Source organism: Musca domestica, unplaced genomic scaffold (genome assembly GCF_030504385.1).
Source record: "Musca domestica strain aabys unplaced genomic scaffold, Musca_domestica.polishedcontigs.V.1.1 13, whole genome shotgun sequence".
Lineage (NCBI taxonomy): Eukaryota > Metazoa > Arthropoda > Insecta > Diptera > Muscidae > Musca > Musca domestica.
In genome coordinates this window covers 3,320,902-3,342,226 of record NW_026712172.1, presented here as the reverse complement: position 1 = coordinate 3,342,226, position 21,325 = coordinate 3,320,902, and the positions used below count along the sequence as shown (strand labels likewise).

At 35.8% G+C, this 21,325-nt stretch overlaps 1 protein-coding gene and 1 long non-coding RNA gene across 2 annotated transcripts in view; both read right to left on the bottom strand.

Annotated features, from left to right (window-relative positions):
* Positions 1–21,325, bottom strand: part of LOC101891437 (serine--tRNA ligase, mitochondrial) — a 372,190-nt gene that overhangs the window by 51,902 nt on the left and 298,963 nt on the right. The window lies entirely within an intron of this gene.
* On the bottom strand, positions 11,325–21,305 carry LOC109614135 (uncharacterized). The gene is made up of 2 exons (XR_002195391.2): positions 19,948–21,305; positions 11,325–11,636 (listed from the first exon to the last, which is right to left on the bottom strand). It is a non-coding gene; the product is annotated as an uncharacterized LOC109614135 (long non-coding RNA).

Here is a 21,325-nt window from a genome sequence, read left to right as displayed (position 1 = left end):
GTCCCACTCCATTGCAGACATGACAAGATTCCTGCATTTGATTGACTCTTTTTTCGAATTTAATTTCTTTCTTTATCACCAACGCGTCCCCTGCTGCTTCTAACGCTAAAATTGTTCCTCTAAAAACTAGATCACATCTTCGAGTTTCTGGATTTCTATTGGCTTCTTTATCTGTTGTTCGTATAATCGCAAACCATTTTTGCCAAATTTCCTTAGGATGACTCTGGCGAAGAATGTAGCTGTATTTTCCAAAGGTATCTTCATTGACTTAAGCCCTTGGATACTGTTTTTGGTAGTATCTAGCATCTGCTTCACGCTGTTTGTTGACTCGCTGTCCATTGATGGTTGATCCTAAATTGCGTCAACCAATTTGTTGAAAAGTTCTCTTCGAATTTCGTACCTTTCCTTCAATAATTCCAACGCCTCTTCATAATCGCTATCTTGGGTTCGAAGATGTTGAATTATGCGGCTCGCTTCTCCTTTTACAGCCGCTTTCAGCCTATACATTTTTTCCACGTTGATGTAGTATGGTGCGTCGTGTACTAGGCTTTTAAACAAGTCGTGAAATGATTCCCATTCACTTATATTTCCCATGAATGTAGGAACTTCGATTTCTTTTTTATTAATTATTGTATAAGGCCTATCGACTTTTTCTGCTTTTTTCGGTTGAGTCTTTCTGATTTCTGCTGCTCTAATTGATTTCTTCATTAATAACTGTCCCCATTGAGCCTGACCTCCTTTTCAGCGGCATTTACAAGACCTTCGGTGAATTTATAAGCACTATCCAGCTCATCTTCTGTTTGAAGGCAATCCATCACATCCATGGTCTGTTCCATATGTTGTAGCAGAGCTCTTGTCTCCTCCTCGTACTTGGTCAGTGCCGAGCCTTCGATCGATTCGTCTTCTTGAGAATATGGCCCCATAGCCGCATCCCTTCTTTCCCAGCCTTTTTACTGAGATTTGAAGTCCCCTCGTCTTTTGTACTCGCCGCCACTACCATTTTTCTGCCGCAGCCTCTTTCTGACTCGGCATTGAAGGGATTAGCAATTCATTCATTGCATCCCTTACTTCATTGTCGTGGATACGCTTTGTTGTCTCAATTTCAAGCTTGTTACTGTTATCTGCCACCACTGGTTTATTTTCTGTTTCGTCTTTGAAACAGCTTTCATCTTCAGACTGCATACCTTCAGTTTCAGCATTTTTCTTTCTCATCTTTTCGATTAATTTGCGGATGTCCATCACCAATTACGGCGTTGACAAGACTACTTCGCTGTTCTGGTAGTCACCGCATGTTCCAAACTGAGTGATTAAAACTTCGTGATTTTTTCGGAAGTTTCCATATTTTTCCTCGAGCGTCCTTTCCATGACTGCCAATCTATTAGGACGTGTTGGTTCCTCCAACTGGCTCTTCAGATCTGACAGAACGTGGTGGATGTCTTTTTGGGCATCGCACAATTGTGTAAACTTCTTCATTTTATTTTTATTTATTAATTATCACTGGTTCTTTTTAAAATTAAGGTTTCGAAGGACCAAACTGTTCGCGGAAGAAATGTACGCACCGTTTGAATATTTTTACTACACTAAATTTATTTATTAAAAATATTTCTTAAGTACTATGTATGATAATATGACTAAACCTAAATTATCATTAAGTGTAAATGAGACAGAGATAGATTCTAACTGTACACATGCATATGCACCATGCCACCATAAACTTTAGGGGGAGGTCATAAACACGCATAGCTATCTCAAATGTGGCAAGCCAACATGCTGCACTTACTTATCGGTCTGAGTAAAAATTACATCCCATAATATAACTCCACCATAACACATGCAGCAATTGAAAATTCTGTATTATTTATTTCTAAATCGAAGGTCTGCTCACTACAGTTTCTTATCTTATTTAAAGACTCCCACAAGCTTGCCCCTTCGGTGTTTGTATTTATTTGTGGACTGTACATTTGTTAACAATAGATTTCCTTTCCACAACTTATCTCCTCTATTCAACTAAAATAATTTTATAAAATCTGTTCACTCATCCGTGAACACATGTTGAGCTGCGCTCAACGAGATCAAGGGTATCATAGATCTAATCTCAAAGTCTATTAGTCACTCCAACGTTTTCAATAGAAAGGACGAGAGACTGATAGACCTGTAGTCTTTTGGAAGTACATGACTTGGTTTCCCACCCTTGGGAATATAAGTGACTGTAACTTCCCTTCACAGTGATGGAATGTGATAAAGACGCCGATAAGCCTTAAATATCACTTCCAGGAATGGTATTATTACCGTCGATGCATGCTATAGCATGTATCAAGTCACTGTTGTTACTCATCCATGTTAGTAAGGGTGAGATCAATTTCCTTCTCCCTATTCTTATTTTGAAAAGTAGCCTCATTTCCCCTAATACATATTTTGAGATTATGTGTTAAAATAAAATCAAAAATGGACTCACCTCATACGTTCGTATCCCATTGAAAATGGTGAGCGTTAGCATCACATCCAACGACGAGATTGCCTCTCCTTACCAGCTCAGTGAACAGCTTCTCTACTACTTGGTCTGGCGGGTCGGGGTACTCAATAGGTAGGTAGATGGAGACAAAAAAGAGTACTCTCCCGGCTCGTGACTCCAATCTAACCGCTGTGGCGTCTCCTCCGCTGAAATTATTAAGGGAGATTAAATTTAAGTTCTTTTTAGCGACGATACACGTTCTAACCTTTTCTCCACTGGAGGTAGCATAGGTGAAGTACCGTTCACTTCTATCCCAGTCTCCCTATTTTTGACTATATAAGGTTCCTGGACCAGGGCTTTGTCTACTTTAAACTTGGTGAGGGACAAGAGAAGCTTAGCCTCGGCTGCCTTGCAGTGGTGCAGATTAGCAACTGCGGCTTCCTTCCTCCTACTGTGACGGCGGCGTTAGACGGAACGGAATCCATCCTGTGTCAAAGTGCAGCTTCCCTCCACGCGCCTGAAGGTATTCCTGGCCAGCTGTATGTATGGATACCTTGACGACGAGGCCTCCCCCTCCGTGCTTGCGCCGATTAAACGCCAGCTGTCCGTATTGAGGCAAGTGCACTTCCATCCCAGAGCCCTTGCAAGCCAGCTTCTCCGGTTACGAGGAAGTTTTTGGACTCCTCGTTTTCGCAACAGATGACCATCACTCCTTTACAGAGGGTAGCGCTGCCGAACGGTAGCCTTATTGGATCTTCCCCTAGGAAAACCAAATTCCTCAGACGATCCTCAATAAGAAGCTACCGACTTTCACTGATTTTGCCTTCCGGCTCAGCTCGGTCGATGACCGCTACACGTAGATTGTCCGGCTAGGTGGTTTGGGAATGTGGCCGTTTTCTATTAATTTGCCTCGAAGGTTGAAGGTAACAGATTTGGTCTTAGCATATCTAGGGTCCACAGGGGCTGCCTGAACCAGCCTAGGAAAGACCTTCTTGCCAACTACGGATATATAACGCCGGTGGCGGAGGTGAAAGTTTACCCGTTGACAGTTTCTTTGCCTTGGGATGCGGTTCCTCCGTTGACCGTCCTCTCTTCATCGTTAAACGTGAGGAGGTTTTGGTCTCCTTTGGAACCACCGGGACATTGTTTCCGTCGGGGTTCTTCTTCTTCCTTTTCTTCCGCTTTCCTACGTCTGATACAATTGGAACAGCGCAAACTTCCGTCGATGGTGCAACAGCCGAAACTGTTTTTCCATCATCGAAATTTTGCTGCATTCCACCTTAGCCTCGTTCGTAGGTTTGCCCCGGCTGGGCGCACCTTCTTTACGAGGTCTGTAAAGATAGAGGTTTATTAAATCCTTTATTATTATTAATTCTTCTTATTTTTGACATTGGAGGTGACGAGGTCCGCCATGACATAACATCCATATCATGGTAAGGTATTACTCGTTGTGGCGCCCAGGTATCGACGAGGAAACCGTTCGAATACATTCGGTATCCTGACTGCTAACCTTCGAACACTGGTGGGCACTGTTTACGTAACACTCCAGTGTTAGGGAAACCTAGGGAAACAGGAATCATAGGCACTTGGGTATTTAGTCCGAGACTCTCCTACTATCGTCCTACTATCCGCAACATGTGGACGCGTTCGGTAGCGTTTACCTTTACAATTTTATCCGGGATAACCCACATTTTCACGATTTATTGCATTTATAGCGCATTTAATACAAAATTTTATCCGGATTAACTTGTATTATCAGGATTTGATGTGTAATTCGGACTTATTCAATGCTGATTTTTTCACGACTTTATGGAGATTGCTTTAACTGTTGAGAGATTTGGAGCTACAGCTAACAACTATACATTCAGCGGAATGTATGAAATCATTATAATTAAATGTTTTAAGAACTATTATTTTTCATTTTAAATTTTATAATCTGAATTTCAAAAATTTACATATTTTAAATTGAAATAATTTATTGAAAATCAATTATTTTGTTTACATTTTTGGACACACAACTCTGAGGTACACAAATAAATTTGCATGTGGTTGTTGTATCGTTTGTCGTACAACAACAATTTCTGTTACCTTGATTTTTCTATCATGCCCTGAATCCAATAACCATGGTAAAATTAAGAAGGTAAAGGCATTATCAGCGGAATGGGTTTCACATATGTGCTATCACTTTTGATAAAAATAGAGCTCGTGAAAAAAAAATTATTTAAATTGGTGAAATTTGAAAATGAAAATCACATGTCATATCAACCTCTGAATGTCATCGTATAAAAATTCTTTTAAAATTAATTTGTTTTTGGAGATATTTTTAAATATTATTAAAATATCAATGTTCGCGAGGGTTGATGCCTCTAACTGTATTCTTCTACCATGGTTTGTACTTTACTCATGTATTTCACAACTGAAATCTGGTCTATGTGTCACAAGATATGTGCAACTTCTACATGTTATTATCAAAACATTTTTTTACAGATTCATTGTTCATACACAAATCACAGATGGTATTCTGTTTTTAATTGATTTAAATATGACGAGGTACATTACAGAAAAATGCAAAGTTGGATATAGTTATTTGAAATCAGGTTGCTTTGATTTAATTGTATTATGTCATCAAAAATCACAAATTAAATACCTCTTTGCCTATCCTCTTCGAAATATGCATTATTTTATTAGCATTAGAAAGAAATTTATTTCAATCGCATCATATGAATGATATACATGGATTTTCTTTCAAAAATATGATATAAACAATTCAATCTTCCAAGTCCATGCCAAAACAGATAAATATACTAGATACGCACCGCTCAATGTTTGCGTCTTCCAAACATTGATTTTGAAAATATTTTGTTTTTATTTTTCAAAGCAATCAATATATACACAAAATTGAAAGACGTCGAGCACACTTAGAAAAATTGTAATCAACTGGTACCTTTAGCTAATCTTTTCATTGTACCATGAGAATAACTATCAACACAAATGCAATAAGCTGCTTTGTTTATTTTATTTTTTAATAAATAAGCAAATAAGATTTATTTCTTCACAAATGGGATATATTTTGTATATACGCTGTAATAACAAAACAACAGACACTGCCAGCAAAAACACGGACCCAACAGCAACACCAACGTAATAAACCAATGTCCCAACCAATCAACGTCAATACATGAAACATCAAACCATCATCATAAGTAATAATTTAAACAAATTTTAGAATTATATATTTTTATTTTAATGAAAAATATGTTAATTTTACAATTTTTACCCAAATGTGGTTCTCAAAAATCTGCAGTCATTCAGCAATGGTTTTGCTTACTGTAGACTTTGCTGTTGAAGTCAGGGCTTCGTTCCCTAAATTCTGCTTGTAGCTTCCTGCCGCCAAAAACCGCAAGAATGTGCCAAGTTTTAAATCGGGGCGTATATGGGTTGTTCTTCAACCGGGAACCCATTTATCTTCTAGCATTTATCTTCTAAGAGTCCGAAAAACTTCCTTCGACGCACGAAAATTGGCCACAAACCTAAATACATTTTTTATTATTTCAAAAATGTAAAAATACATACTTACAGGTTGTTAGGTACTTCAAAAAAATTCGAAGCATCTCTTAAATGCCTCCGTGGTACATTTTGAAGATCCTCTACTTCATCCATAAAGTATAGGGCTGCAGAAATATTCTTTTTTTATTTTTTAAGAACACAATAATTCGAACACAATCACTGGGAACATTATTATTTTTGTTTATTTGCAATTTGTTTGTTTACAACCGAACTGTCAATTTAGGCAGAGCCAGCTTACGTATGGCTGTATTTTTTTATTTCAATTACATATTTTTGTTGATGCCAGCAAAGATGCATTTGCTGCAGTCGCACTTTGGAGATCTTTAGCGAAAGATGGCTCCATTGCCGTAAGCCTTTTTTATTCTTAAACTAAAGTAGCGCCTTTAACAAAGCTCTCTATTACCCGCGGAACTGGGAACTAGAATAAGACAAACCGTTTTAAGTGAATACAAATATATGACTGAAAAGACAATTTTATGAAGTGTTTCGAAGGCGGCCATAAAGTGAATTTCAAGTAGCCACTGGGCAGTCTGCCTGTCGATCGCCTTGAACCTTGAACACCAGTTTACGAGGGAGTATAAATGGTACTGTAAGGAGATTTGATCGTTCAGTGATTTTATGTGAAGAAAAAGCTTCACATAATCAGCGTATATTACAATTTTGGAAAAATGAAACACGTTTGGAGGATCATTTAGGTGAAAAACAAATAGTAATGGGTCTAAGTGGCTTTCTTGGGGCACACTAAGTGAAACTATAATAAAGAAATAAACAACAAGTTAAAAAGTAGTAAGTTCGGCCGGGCCGAACTTTGAATACCCTCCACCATTTGGAACGAATTTGGAAATTTTTAGAAAATAAAATCATTAAAACATTCTGTTAAAATTTTAAAAATACCAAATATAGCCGTTATATTGAGGTGTATACGATGTGGGCCTACATAGACATTGTTTGTCATATTCAAATTCGAAACTTGAAATAAACGGTGAATAATGTTGCTAAAATCATCAAAATATCGTATATAGGGAGGTACCGTTATATCGGAGCTGTGCGAAGACCTGGACCTGCATAGACAATTTTCCGTCACAGGCTGTAGCATCCATTACGAACTTCAAATACCACACCTCAAACAATTTCGGTGAGTATTGTACCTAAAATCGTCAAAATACCGAATATAGGGATGTATTGATATATGAGGCCTATACGAAGACCTGAACCAGCATAGACAATTTTCTGTCTTAGGGTGTAGTATCCAATTCGAACTTCAAATACCAAATTTGAAACAATTCTGGTGAATAATGTCGCTAAATTCATTAAAATACCGAATATAGGGAGGTACCGTTACATGGAGGCTATATGAAGACGTGAACTTGCACAGACAATTTTACTGTCTTAGGGTGTAGTATCCATTTCGAACTTTAAATACTAAATTTGAAACAATTCCGGTGAATAATGTCGCTAAAATCATTAAAATACCGAATATCGGGAGGTACCGTTATATGGGGGCTATATGAAAACGTGGACCTACATGGCCCATTTACGAACTTAACCTGCATACTGTAAAACTAAACATGTGTGCAAAATTTTAGCTATCTATCTCAATTCATTCGAAAGATAGCGTGATTACAACAGACAGACAGACGGACATGGCTAAATCGTCTTAGAATTTTACGCTGATCAAGAATATATATACTTTGTTGGGTCTGACATGAGTATTTCGAGGAGTTACAAACGGAATGACAAAGTTAATATACCCTCCATAGTATGGTGGAGGGTATTAAAATCATTAAGACATTTTTGAGTACGATTTTCCATGTAGGAGGATATATAGTTTAAAAGTTATGTTGGTAAACCCGTTGAATCTAGTTTATGAAGCAAAAGCTTATGAACTACCGTATCAAAAGCTTTGCTTATGCACAAAACCATTTTGATCTTAACAAATACATTTTACTTGATTGGTAATCGTAGATCCATCTTTCATGAAACAATGTTGGCAAGGTGAAAAGATGTTCTTAAAGTAGTGTGAATAACAAAGCTCGATCGCCAGTATCATGGGAAATATGTTGGCAAGGTGAAAAGATGTTCTTAAAGTAGTGTGAATAACAAAGCTCGATCGCCAGTATCATGGGAAATATCCTTTGTATAGGGAGTAATTAAAATTTTTGGGAATTTTAGAAGGTAAATTAATTTCAAATAATCATATCCATCTCTGCATTTTCTGTAACTTATATTGTCAAATAACACAATAGATTTATAAATAAACATTTTGACAATGAAATTTTGCCAAATTAATTATTTTGAAAAAAATTTGAAACATATGATTGTTTGATTGTACCTCTTAATTCTAACATGGTACAGAGTTAGATTGAGCAGGTAAATCATTTTTGAAGAAATCGAATTATGAACTGTTATTAGAACTCCACCTTTTCTTAATAATCTATTATTTCTGTTAACTTGATAATTATCAGAGAAAATCTCAGTGTCCCGAACATCAGATTTTAACCGCGTTTCGAGGAAAGCACTTATTTTATATTTAGAATAAAAACTTTTAAGGAAACATCTCTTATCTTAGTATTTAATACGCTTACATTTTGATAAATGATCGGACAGACGTCATTTAGCTATTTGGAGCAGTTAAGATGTTTACAGAGTTATCTGCTTTGGAGGGTTCTCTAAAAGATATCATCGGGCCAAAACGAATTACTAACAATAGTGTTAAAAAGCCTGTTAGGAACTGTTATTTTAAAAGACTGAGACTAGTTAAATTTGAAGATGTTTAAATCGTGTTCGCTTACATCGCGTAATTTAGATTTCATACAATTACGGTTTAACAGTAAAAGTTTCAGTGAAGTCTGGATATAAATACTGTTCTGCGACGAGCTACAACAATAAGCCAATTGGAAGTTGATTGATCATCTACTTTTAAAGCGTTTAAAGGAGTTAATATTGGAGCCTGCACCACAATAGCAGGTCGCTCTTTTGGAAGTAGTAATATTTGATGATGAGATTGTAACGTTGGAGTTAACATCCAAGTTGGAGTTAACATTAGTTTATTGCTATTAGGAGGGGGATTTGGGGGATATAAATGAAGGGATAAATAAATAAAACAAAAGGAGGATTAATTTTAATATAATAAAATGACCGTTTATTAAGATGTTATGGAAAGTTGTCAACCCGTGTTGACAGATTACCTTTGTTATGCGGTAGCTCCGAAGTTTAAACAAGAGTGTAAAAGCTAACAAAGTCGCAATGCCCCGAGGTGCTAGAGGAACCGATGCTTCCAGGAAATCAAGAACACATCTCTCTACGGTCCGGGATCCTTTGGCAATATGCAATTCTAACTTAAACAATACTATTACTGACACTTTAAACACGATAAAATTTGTTATTTTATTTTGTTAGGCGACTCGTTTAAAATGTGCACTTTCAAGCGAGCAGAAAACACCAGACTTTTCTCTTCTTATCTTACCAGGATGGTAAAAAATCGCAGCAAATAAAACGCCGAAATATTTGTTAATTGTTTGCGTCATTTTTCCCACAAAATGTTAATATTATCTAGTATTGGTTAATCACAATATAATTCACGTATCCATGTGTATCGAAGCACCAATTTTCCACCTATCGTAAACTGGCTCAAAAATACTATAGGATAAAATGTGGTCATGATGATACTCAATACTTAGTGTATCGTTGGCTTTCTCATTCCGGATGTAACATCTTTATCGACCTGTTTTAAATTTTTATTTAAACATAAAATGATCAGAAACTGAATTCCAGTAAAGACCCGTACAATCACTACTTCCTATTATTTAAGACGAAGATACGCCATCTAGCACCAGGGTGACGTCATTCGAGATGGAAGTAAACCATCTTAATTTAAATCCTCCATGTTTATGTATTTGTCGAACCTCTTTTGAAATGTCAATAGCTGCTTCAATGGAATCAATGCTATTAACAAAGTCGTCCATAGAGTGATTCTCACAAATCGCTGCTATAGCTTCAGGATAATTTTCAACACTCTGTCTGGCATTAGTCTTCATAACGTCTAAGACAGAATACGGTGAGTAGGCGGCTCCAAAGTCGTGACCATAGTTTCAAATTCATCGGGTGGGACATTTCTATTACCATCTGTCCATAAAATTTTTTGAGAAATTCTGTTGCTCGGCTGAATTTTAATTTAAATTTTTCCACTTCAAAAACTGTAAAGCTTCGAAGGCAATAATGAAATGCACTCAGGTCCTTTTAATGTTCAAAGAAATCCCACTAGCTTTGTAGGCAGCATCGACAACAAATCTAAACTTTTTATTTCCTTTATTAGGATTTGATACTGCAAAGTGTGTAAATTACCATTAGACTTTAGGCTTATATCCTCAGAAGTAACTTTCAAAACGTAACTGCTTCTGATGTATCCTTTTATTAATTCCCTCAAGGCTGCTAGATGTCATACAATAACTATATGGCCAGTCTACTCGATATGATTTCCACAATGGGCCTGTTTAAAACCGATTTCCAATTTATTTTGTCATTCATGAAGAATTCGTTTTGCTCTTATATCAGCATCGCATTGTACTGGAGGTGAGACTCGTACGCCTATACTTTCAATATTGAAAAAATCTTGAACCAATTTATGAGCTTGTAGTTCCTCCTAAAATGGGTGAAAAGATGCAATTTCAATGAGGGAGACACTGATTTACATGGTCCAAGTACTAACCAACCAAACGCATGCATATGGTCCAGTCTTTTTTGAAAATTCGAAGTTTGATGGTAACTCTAGATGGACATGGCCCAGCCCATTTAACAACTTCGGCTCTATATTGTACGGTGCGGCTAAGTTCCCAGACTAATACTTATATCCTCTTTACTCAAGCTCTGCGTGAGCAAATTCAAAATAGACACTGCATAATCGGCTCGAAGTGGATGATTTTTTTTCTTTCCGGCTCCGCTTTTATCAGGCTGAAGTTATTGACAGCTCTCTTGTCGAACTTACTCCAAATTATTAAATATGTATCTAATTATTTTTACCTCGTACTCCAATCTTATTTGCAATTTATTTTTCCAGCATTGTTATAGAAGAGCCATCGTATATGAGGAAAAGCGCAGCCTGGTCTTTTTTATGATAAATAAGTTCCCGCTGCAGAACAACCCATATACGCCCCGATTTTAAACTTGCCACATTCTTGTGGTTTTAGCGGCAGGAAGCTACCAGCAGCATTTAGGGGACGAAGCCCTGACTTCAACTGCGAAGTCTACAGTAAGCAGAAACATTGGTGAATGTTCGCAGATTTTTGCGGCCAATAGATTAAAAAAATTGTAAAAATAACATATTTTTTATTAAAATAAAAATATATAATTCAAAAATTTTTTTAAATTATTTTTTGTGATGATGGTTTGATGTTCCATGTGTTGACTTTTGTTGGTTGGTACATTGGCTCATTACGTTGGTGTTATTGTTGTTTGGCAGTTTGTGTGTTGAGACCCCATCTGTACACACAATTTTTTCCAGTGGTCTTCAAGGGATTGCCTGTTGCTTCCAAAAATTGGCACTCCTCTGGTGAACTCAGGATTTTCCTCCATATATTCAACTAGTGCCCGCAGCTATGCAGTTGATGATTTTTTCGTGCTGGAATTGAGGAAATAAAAAAATTATATTTGTTGTTGACATACCATAATTGTATTTATTAAAAGGTAAGTTAATAAAATTTTTGTTTCCATTTTCAATCAATCAATATTTATTTTGAAAAAAAAAAATCCTGAATTGTAGTCATTCGACAGCAAACAAACAAGTGGCTGATTTTGACATTTGTGTTCGCATGCTTGCGAAAGAAAAAAAATAGTGGAACACAAAATTGCACTGAAATGCTTACGTTTTCTTTCGTTTTGGTTTTCGTACAATTTTTCGTTCTGATGGATTTTAGTGGAATGGAAATCACCTGTTTGCGGTGTAAAAGTTGTGCAAACGTGTTCTTTCGAGGTCGTGGAACAGGCTGTAGGTTTTGAATTAAACGTCATGATGAAAGAGATTAAATTAAATGTGCGACATTGGTTTATTAAACCAAGTGGACATTTTAAGAATTTCTGGACACTATTAATGGATGGTTTAATTGATCTGCTGGCAGAATACGAAAATTGAAAAGGATGTTACTATGCTGAACTTTATGTCGAGGGCATTCCTCATTGAAGAATATACGCTGGAAGTGCCAACAGGCATAAAAGTATTAAATTACTTCTTATTTGAATGCTAAGTTTAAATATTTGAAGGCGTGTTGAAACGGTCTCTTGACAAAATAGAAAGATCCAAACTGTTGAAATGGTACAAAGTCATAAAGATGCCGAGGATCTGAGTCGAATGGTTTTGAGAAAAGAATGATGAAAAACAAATGCAAAATGAAAAACACCAAAATAAAACCATTTGTAAAACAATGAAGATGTCTTGTCCACATCATGTTAATTTTAACTCATATGGAAATTCAAAGAACAATTAAAAAAGTATATTAAAAAAAAATAAAATTTTATTTCATTAAAATTCAAAGTGCAACCGGTATTAACATTTTTATCTGTGGCATATATATGCTGTTAAAATTAGACACATTTAGCGCCTTTTGTGTCTTTAAGAAGGGTCAGGATTCAAAATGGGGCAAATTCCAGCTTCGTTCATACCTTGTATTTTTACAGGGCCGATATATTTCAGGTTTTATCCTTGAACATCATATTATGGCGTAATATATGGAATTTAAAAGTCAATTCTCCTATTCATTCCTTTTTAGATTTAGATTTATTTCATTTAGACTTCTGTGTTTCATCAAATCATCAAACAATCGAAATAAATACCAACGCTGATGTTGTAAACACAGAAAATTGATCATATTTTAGTTCCATGACAACTAAAATACGTTTTTGAAAAGAAAGATTACCATGTTTTTTTTTTAATTTTAAAAGTTTCTAAAAACACAAAAAATTAAAATGTAAATGAACAAGAGTAGAAGTTATATTGTTAACATGATGAAGTGACTAGCATGATTTTGGCACAAAGCGTGCACAGCAGTGGAGTTCTATTTTGGTAGTTGTAACAAAGCTGTTTTACATCCTTATTGTACCGTGGTAAAAACTTCATATGCATGATACAAGATCCGTATATAACTGAAAATAAGCGTGAATGTATCACTATTCAACAGAGAAAATTGTGCGGTGCACAGTACGTAAAGAAAAAATTAAATGTATGACTGTCATAAATTTTTAAAATTTAAAGTGAGAGATCGTTGGGCTACCGTGAAAAACATTCGTGCATGCTTTTTATGTTTAAAGATTGGACATACAACTCGTGAGTGTCATAAAAAAGAAAGTATGACAACGAAAACACAATAAGCTACTTCATGAAGACACCAGTAGTGCTTCATCTCCATTCTTGTCTAGTCGTATGAATGAATCTTTTCTGAGCTGCGTCAATTGTAAAAACAAATTATTGTTTAAAGTTTTGCAGTTGCTTTATTATTATTATTTTATTATTATTTTTACTCACAATTTTGTTTCCATATTCAACCATGTAATGAAAGGCTTGTGTATCTAAAAATTGATAGCGCATCAAGATTGTCTCCAAATATTTGTGAAGTCAGTGCACAATTCATTATATTGGGTGTGGCGGAATTAAAAGGCGATGGGTTACTCCGTACCCGTTCGACGTTTTTCACTACACAAGATTTAAAGCTCATTTAGGCAATGCTCTTATATAATTTTTGAGGGTATTTTCTTGATTCATGTGCTTAATACATCCTAATTCACGATGATTTACCACACAAAATTAAATGAAGTCAAAACTTGGATTTGTTTTAAATCTAGTGTTAAATCGAAATATCTTGACATGAAACACTGCTTTTTGGTCCTAAAAATGCAACTATTGTGGTTTGTGCGATAATTGACTGTGAACAGTCACATGGAACGCAGACTCTCAATCGGGAAAATAATTAAAAAGAATTTAAAAAACTAAATGGCGGTCATTAAAAGCTCAAGTCGAAAAAGAAAATTACCAAAAATTATATTTAATTGCCACAGTACAAAAGTTGTGCGCGCATTTTAAAGTTTCCCCCTTTATTCATTCATTTCTCTATAAATACAAATTATGACAGTGAGATGTTGTCCAGTGAATAATTCTTGAAAAAATTTTAAAGATATGATTGTATGACTTTACCTCCTTCATTCTAACCATGGTAAAATTAAGAAGGTAAGGACATTTCAAATGAGCATTCCCTTCTTTGCTTTTTCTTTAATTTAGTTTGTCAAATTCCTCTGCATGGAAAACGGGTTCCCATCTCTGATTTGTGGATGGATTTAGAAAAATACATTTTGACAATGAGATGTTGTCCAAAGAATAATTTTGAAAAAAATTAAACATATGATTGCATTACTTTGACTTTTAATTCTACCATGAACCCCTGCTGAGTTGTTTCTTAATCGCAAAATCAAAACAACACCCAATTTATTGAAGTCACATGATGATACGAATAGCAAACAACGTAATTTCAAGCAAAGCGGAAAATCTTAAAATTCCAACACAAAACATCGTGGTTTGTCTAACAGTGGCTACGCAGATAAAAGTTAGCTTATGTTAAATTCAGGAGCTATGTTTGGATTTATTTGAAATTTTAACCACAAAGTAAGGTATTTGGCTATTTTGAAAATAAAAAGTGCAGTCTATAATGTAGTATATAGATCTTAATACACCATAATATGTCCATTTTCGGGGTTTTTCAAAAATTTCCAGTACAAAAATATTCATTTTCTTGCATTACTCCGTAACCTGTTCTTCCAACAAACATTGAGTAGGTATTTCCATATGCTTTCAAATGATACTAAATTTGTGGAACAGGATACTTCCGGGTCGAATAACAGGGTACCTGTATTTCAAGTTCCGTAATAAAGTTAAAAATACCTGGATGTGATAAAAATTTTCAGGTCAATTCTAGCAATGCCCCTAAACTCAATTTAAGCCATTTGGCTGTTTTAAATAAATTCAAGACTTTCACCTATATAAGGAAGGATTCCAACACAAGCTGCATTCTAAAAGTAAAGTTTTATTAGTTAGCTGGCCTTTGCAATCATTTCATTTATTTTCATACAATTCAATATAAATAAGCAAACATGGCCAAAATCTTATATTAAAATACAACAGTATAAAACAGCCTATGAATATACTAATTTAAAAAAAAAAAAACTAAATAAATAACTAAAGTTATCAACAAAAAAAATAATAATGATTTAAATTTAGTAGTAATTTAGTAATTAGACCCCAGACACAACTCCTCTACCAAGCTGAACAACAGTTAAGCAAGGCAGAGAGGAAAAAGGCAAGAGGAATCAATACACTCAGGCGCTAATCATCACTCGTTTCCAACCGAGCGAATGTAGCTACTACAAGTATAGCAAAAAATCCTAAAAAAGAGAAAGAATGATAAAATTATGTACTCTATGGAAAATAAAAACATAAAAATGGCCCCAGCCAATAACTAAAAAGAAATAAAAAAATATCCCGCAACCAGAAACTCAATGAATAGACAAATATTCAAAATACCTCTTCCTGTACACATCAAAAGAACAGGTTAAAATTACGCAGGTCAGAGGGAGCTGATTCCACAATCTCGCAACTCTCACAACAAACTACAGACGAAAATCATGGAAACAGCAATTGCGGATTTCGAGATGATCTACAAAATTGTTATATAAAGGAGAATTAACATTCCTCATAATTATGTAATGACACAAAAGCAGGCGATATTCAACATATCTTTCAAAGGACAGACCAAGAAACTTAATAACATACTGCGTTACACGATCACTACGGCAAAACCCAAACACATACCTAACAATAGAGTTAACAAGTTTGTGTACACGCAGAATTTGCAAGCATTTGCCCCAGAGATAACTTTCAAACAATAGTTTACATGCGACATCAATAAAGATCTGGCTACCATCATCCTAACACCAAGAGGCAAATGAGTTTGAAGACTATAATACCTCCTAAGCTGAAAACGCACACGAGGCAGCAAAGAATCAACATGCTGAAAAATTAAGCTTGGCGTCAATGACTACACCTAAACATCTCATCTCATCCACCACATTAACCACAAAGGAGCCAACACAGAAGAACGGCATAGGAACATAACGAAGACTATTAAACAGAACAGCTTCAGTTTTATTCAAATTGACAGACAAACCATTAGAGGAGATCCACATAGAAAGCAATCCTAACGTAGTGTTTGTCACATTTCCCAACTCAAAGAGATCTGCACTTCTAAAGAAGACATGAATGTCATCCGCATACATGAAGACTTCACCCCTGGAATTAGACACAGACCCCACTATGTCATTAATGAACATAATAAAAAGCAGAGGGCCAACCACAGACCCTTGTGGGACACCACACCGAACAGCATAAACATCAGACTGAACACCCCAGTGCACAACAAACTGATGTCTTCCACTCAAATACGACGATATCAATCTACATGAAGAAAGAGAGAAACAAAATTTGTCTCTCAGCTTACAGAGCAGAAGCGTATGATCCGCAGAATCAAAGCCTTAGACAAGTCAAAGCCAACAAGCAAACCAACATCAGAACTATTGAACACATCACGAATGAGATCAGTGAGGGCTTAAAGATGAACCGTGGTGCTAGAACCACGGCGATACCCGAACTGAGAACTACTCAAATACAACAATAGCATCCTTAATAACATGTTCAATTGTCTTCGACATAGCCGGCAGAATGCTTATTGGTCGAAGATTCGTCTGATGATAAGCACTCCCCTTCTTCGGCACAGGCACTACACGAGCAACCTGCCACGCAATCGGAAAGGCTGACGTCATAAAAATACAATTTACAAAATGCAGAAAGTGAGTACAAATGTAAGGGAATACGCATTTCAAAAAACTTAATAGGTATGCCATCAACACCTACAGCATTTGACTTAAAATTCCGCAAAGCACGAAACAAATCTTCCATGTACACACAGTAAAATCTAAAAGAATCAAAACCATTGGTCTCTCTAACCACAAAATCCAGAGACGAACTTAATTACCAACACTACAAAAGTAATTGTTAATATCATTGACATCAATAAATGTGACATCACAACCATTATCAAGACAACCAAACGACTTTAACGACTTCCATATCTGCACACTACTCATACGGCCAAACGTTTCCTCATAAAATTTTCTTCTTTCATTACGCATGACAGCCTTACAACGGTTTCTGTACATACAAGATATCTGCCTGTTGCGAACCGTAGGATGTCTACGCCACTCTAGATAAGCCTGAACCCTAACGTAACAGGCCGACTTTACCACATCCAACCCCAACCAAGCATCAGCTGGTAGCAGTAGGTACAAAAGACAACAAATCTTGAAACAATAAATCAAACAACGCCAATCAAAGTTGCAAACATAGTCTTCCACACCACGCCAGTCAGTCCTACGAAAATCCAGAAACTCAATAACCTTCTCTTCATCATGAACCGGGAGTTCAACCCCTCCAAAAATTAAGGCATGGTGAGAAATAACAGGGCACTACCCCTGTAAGGAAAAATTCATAGTCAAGTCTTCAGAGACCAGACAAAAGTCAATCAAAGATGTAGTACAACGAGCAACATCAAAGTGCGTGGGGCTGGAATTGTGCACAACAGAAAACCCAAGAGACCGACACAGTCTTCGCATTGACAAAGAATTTAATGGTTTAAACAAATTATAGTTAAAATCACCACAGACAACAATGTTCGCATATGAGTCAACATCCCCACGAGGTAAGTAGACGACAGTAAAGAGCAACGTAGTGCTGCCCGGTCATTACGCAGAACCTTGTACCCCTGAAACCTCAACGACCTCGAAGACACCGCAGGGTTAAGCCAAGATTCAGTCACTGCAAAAACATCAATACCACTACCAACAAGCAGACATTTCAACTCATCAACCTTATGATTATATCTCGACGGTCGCAAACTTTGACAATTCAAGTGACCATACGTAAGTATACCATGGAAGCAAGAAGAGACATGCCTGAAAAATTGAGCATCCCTGTTCACAGGTCCGATATTCCCATCAAGGGACATAGAAATCAAAAAAAAAAAAAAAGGCTGGGGAGCAAAATTATAGATGTTATAAAAATCATGGGAAAAATAAAATAAGAATAAATACTATACAATAAAAATATAATAAAATAAAAATATAATAAAGGGAAAACAGAAGCAAAACTTTTTATATCAATAAGTCACTTGCCCCAAGAAAAATAAAAAAATAAAAATAGTGAGAACAGCAAAAACTAGCATACCTTTAATGTCTAAAGAAACAACTACTGTAAAGCTTTACCGTCACCAACCTGCAAACCAGGAGCAGAATTCAACTGGAAGTCACTTACTGCACACCGAGATCGATTAGCCAATTCAAACAGCTCACACTGCTCAAACATAGCTTTAATCCCATCATGGAGAACCACTTCAACTAAAGGCTGATCACCATTGACCAACCTAAAACTCCTAATGTGCTTCTTTTTCAGCAAACCACGACAAGCAAACACCAGCTTCGAAGTTGACTTAATCAGGTGATCATTTATGTACACCCGGGATTCAAGAAGACAAACCTCCATTACTGCCTTCAAAAGTATACGCCCCTTTTTAGCAAAATTCCGCATCAAAGCATCTCTGTCCAGAATGGAGTTAAACTTTGCAAGAACCGCTCTACGATCAGAGATGTAACAGCAATGATGCAAGTCATGAGGCCACAAACCTTAGCAATATTGACAACTTTCGCTCTAAGGTCCTTAACATTATTAAGCAGGCCTCTGATAATTACATCTGTAGGGTTCAGTCTGCACTGGAGCATAGCATCAAACAATTCCAACTCACGAATTCTACCCGACAATCTCTCCTCCTTACTTGCAGCAGTGCTCTTCGAATCATTAACAGCTGACTTCAATTCATCCACTGATCTGCTAACGGCATTCAAATTGCTTTTCACCTCAGAAATTTGAGCACTATACAACTCAAAAAGCGCATCAGCTTTGGCTTTATATTCACGCACACTCTGGTCCATGTATATATCCATCTGTTTCTTCATAGTCAGAAGCAAGTCATCTTGCCAACGTCACACAGTATCAGAACTGCCAACAACAACATCATCAACCACAGACACACATGCAGCAGGGGACAAATTCGACACCGAATTAATAAGATTGCCACGATCAACAATCCCAGACACAACACCACCACCAGCAGAACGCACACAGGCACTACATGTGTATTTAAGAGCCTTATTAACTCTAGCCTCAGCTTCAGACCCACCCACACAATCCAAATGAACAAAATTCACACAACCAGGGGCTGGATTTTTGCTCTATGAAAATATGAAATGATAAATATTTCCTTCATAAAATTTTTCATTTGACATTTCTTTCCTTTATAAAAGATTTTATTTCACATTTTCATAGAACAAGAATTGAGGCCCAGTGCTTTTTGCAATATGCTCATTGCAAGCATTGCAAATTAATTGAGACGGCATTTTTAATGTTGGTAACTATGCGCATTAACAGGCCAAATAAAGCAGAAAAAAAATTTCGTTGTGGCACTCCAGAAAAACAGCAATTAATACGTGACTCCAACAACAGTGAATGGCAAGGAACTTCAAAAATAGTTTCCAAAATACTAATAGCCAATTACTACTGCACAAACTTCAATTTTGAATTTTAATTATTTTTCTTGGCACATCAAATAAATTATAGACTGTCCATGTAGGGATCACTCGATCATGGCGTTAGAACTACAAACATCGAAAACACATCAGATACAAAAAAAACTATAGAGGCCATTAAAAAGGAAAGTATGGGCTTTCCCAATAAAAAAATCAAACAAAATTTATTCATTTTGTGGAAATAATTATTCATAACTTACTTTTTAAATAATTTTTTTTTCTGCCGCAGAGTTGAAAATGCATCTGAGTCATTCTGTAGTTTGGATATCTATAGTTACAACGTTGATAATTTCCTTCAGGTTTTTTTAGAAAAGGCGATTTTTTGGAGACATGGTCGGCAGTGGCACGTCACTGTTTTACAAGCCACCATGGTATAATTATTACTGGTAGCAAACACCAGCTGATTTGACTCTATAGTAGTACTTGTGTCAAATTCGATATAAAGTTTTTTATTTATTTCCATTTCTTGATATACAATAGGTATACACATTTTGAAATAAAATATCACTGCAGGGTAATGTGAACATATTTCTGCCTAATAATATCTAACAAAACATCAATGGTGCGGAAACTTTTTCCGCAGCCACATTACGTGATATAGTCATATATTTCATGTTTCCTAAAATTGCAAAATATAGAATACTTTATGTATATATTCAGTTTGGCTTCAATTTTAAAGGGATGTTGCCTTTTCCACGATTTTCTAACAATTGCTTAAAGTGTTGAGATATTTAGACCTACAGCTAACAACTACACATTCAGGGGAATGATGTGGTAGCGTTTAAAATTAAATATCTTAAGAACTAATCTTCTGCATTTTACATTTTATAATCCAAATTCCGAAAAATAAGATTTTTGAAATATTTTTTTTTTTTGAAATTAATGGTTTATCTGAATTTTTGGTATTATTGCATTACGTATAAAAACAATTTTGTATGTGGTTGCTGTAACGTTTGTTGTATAACAACACTTCTTGTTACTTGAATTATTCTAAAATGGCTCAACTCGCTTTTACCCCTGCATGGTAGAAGAATATAGGTAGATGCATCAACGCTTGGGAACATTGATATGTCAAAATTTTTTAAGTCCTTTGTCACAAGTAAGTCGATTTTTTATATGTTTTCTTATACGAAGCAAATCGGAGGTTGTAATGATATGTATTTTTCAACAATTTTTACAAATTTCAATAATTTTTCATTCACGATGTTCAATATCAAAATCGGTTTGACAGTTCATTGTCCCAGCAGCTGTGTCGATGCGACTACCTGTATTCCTCTACCATGTACCCAATAAAATTTAAGCAAATTGTTTTAAACCAATCGAAATATTGAGTTTTTGTACTTTTACATCGTTACCTAAATTTCGATGTACTGGGTTGACGTATTTCACTAGATAAGTAAAACACGTGTATTTATTTGAATGTTAGCCAAATACGTCTGACGTACAAAATTTCAAAGCTAAAAATGTAATTATGACTATTGAACACTTTCATTTTGTGTATTTCAAAATAGAAATGAATGATACAGATACATACAGATTGTAATATTATTATATTCTAGACCGGAGATCTAGTGAATG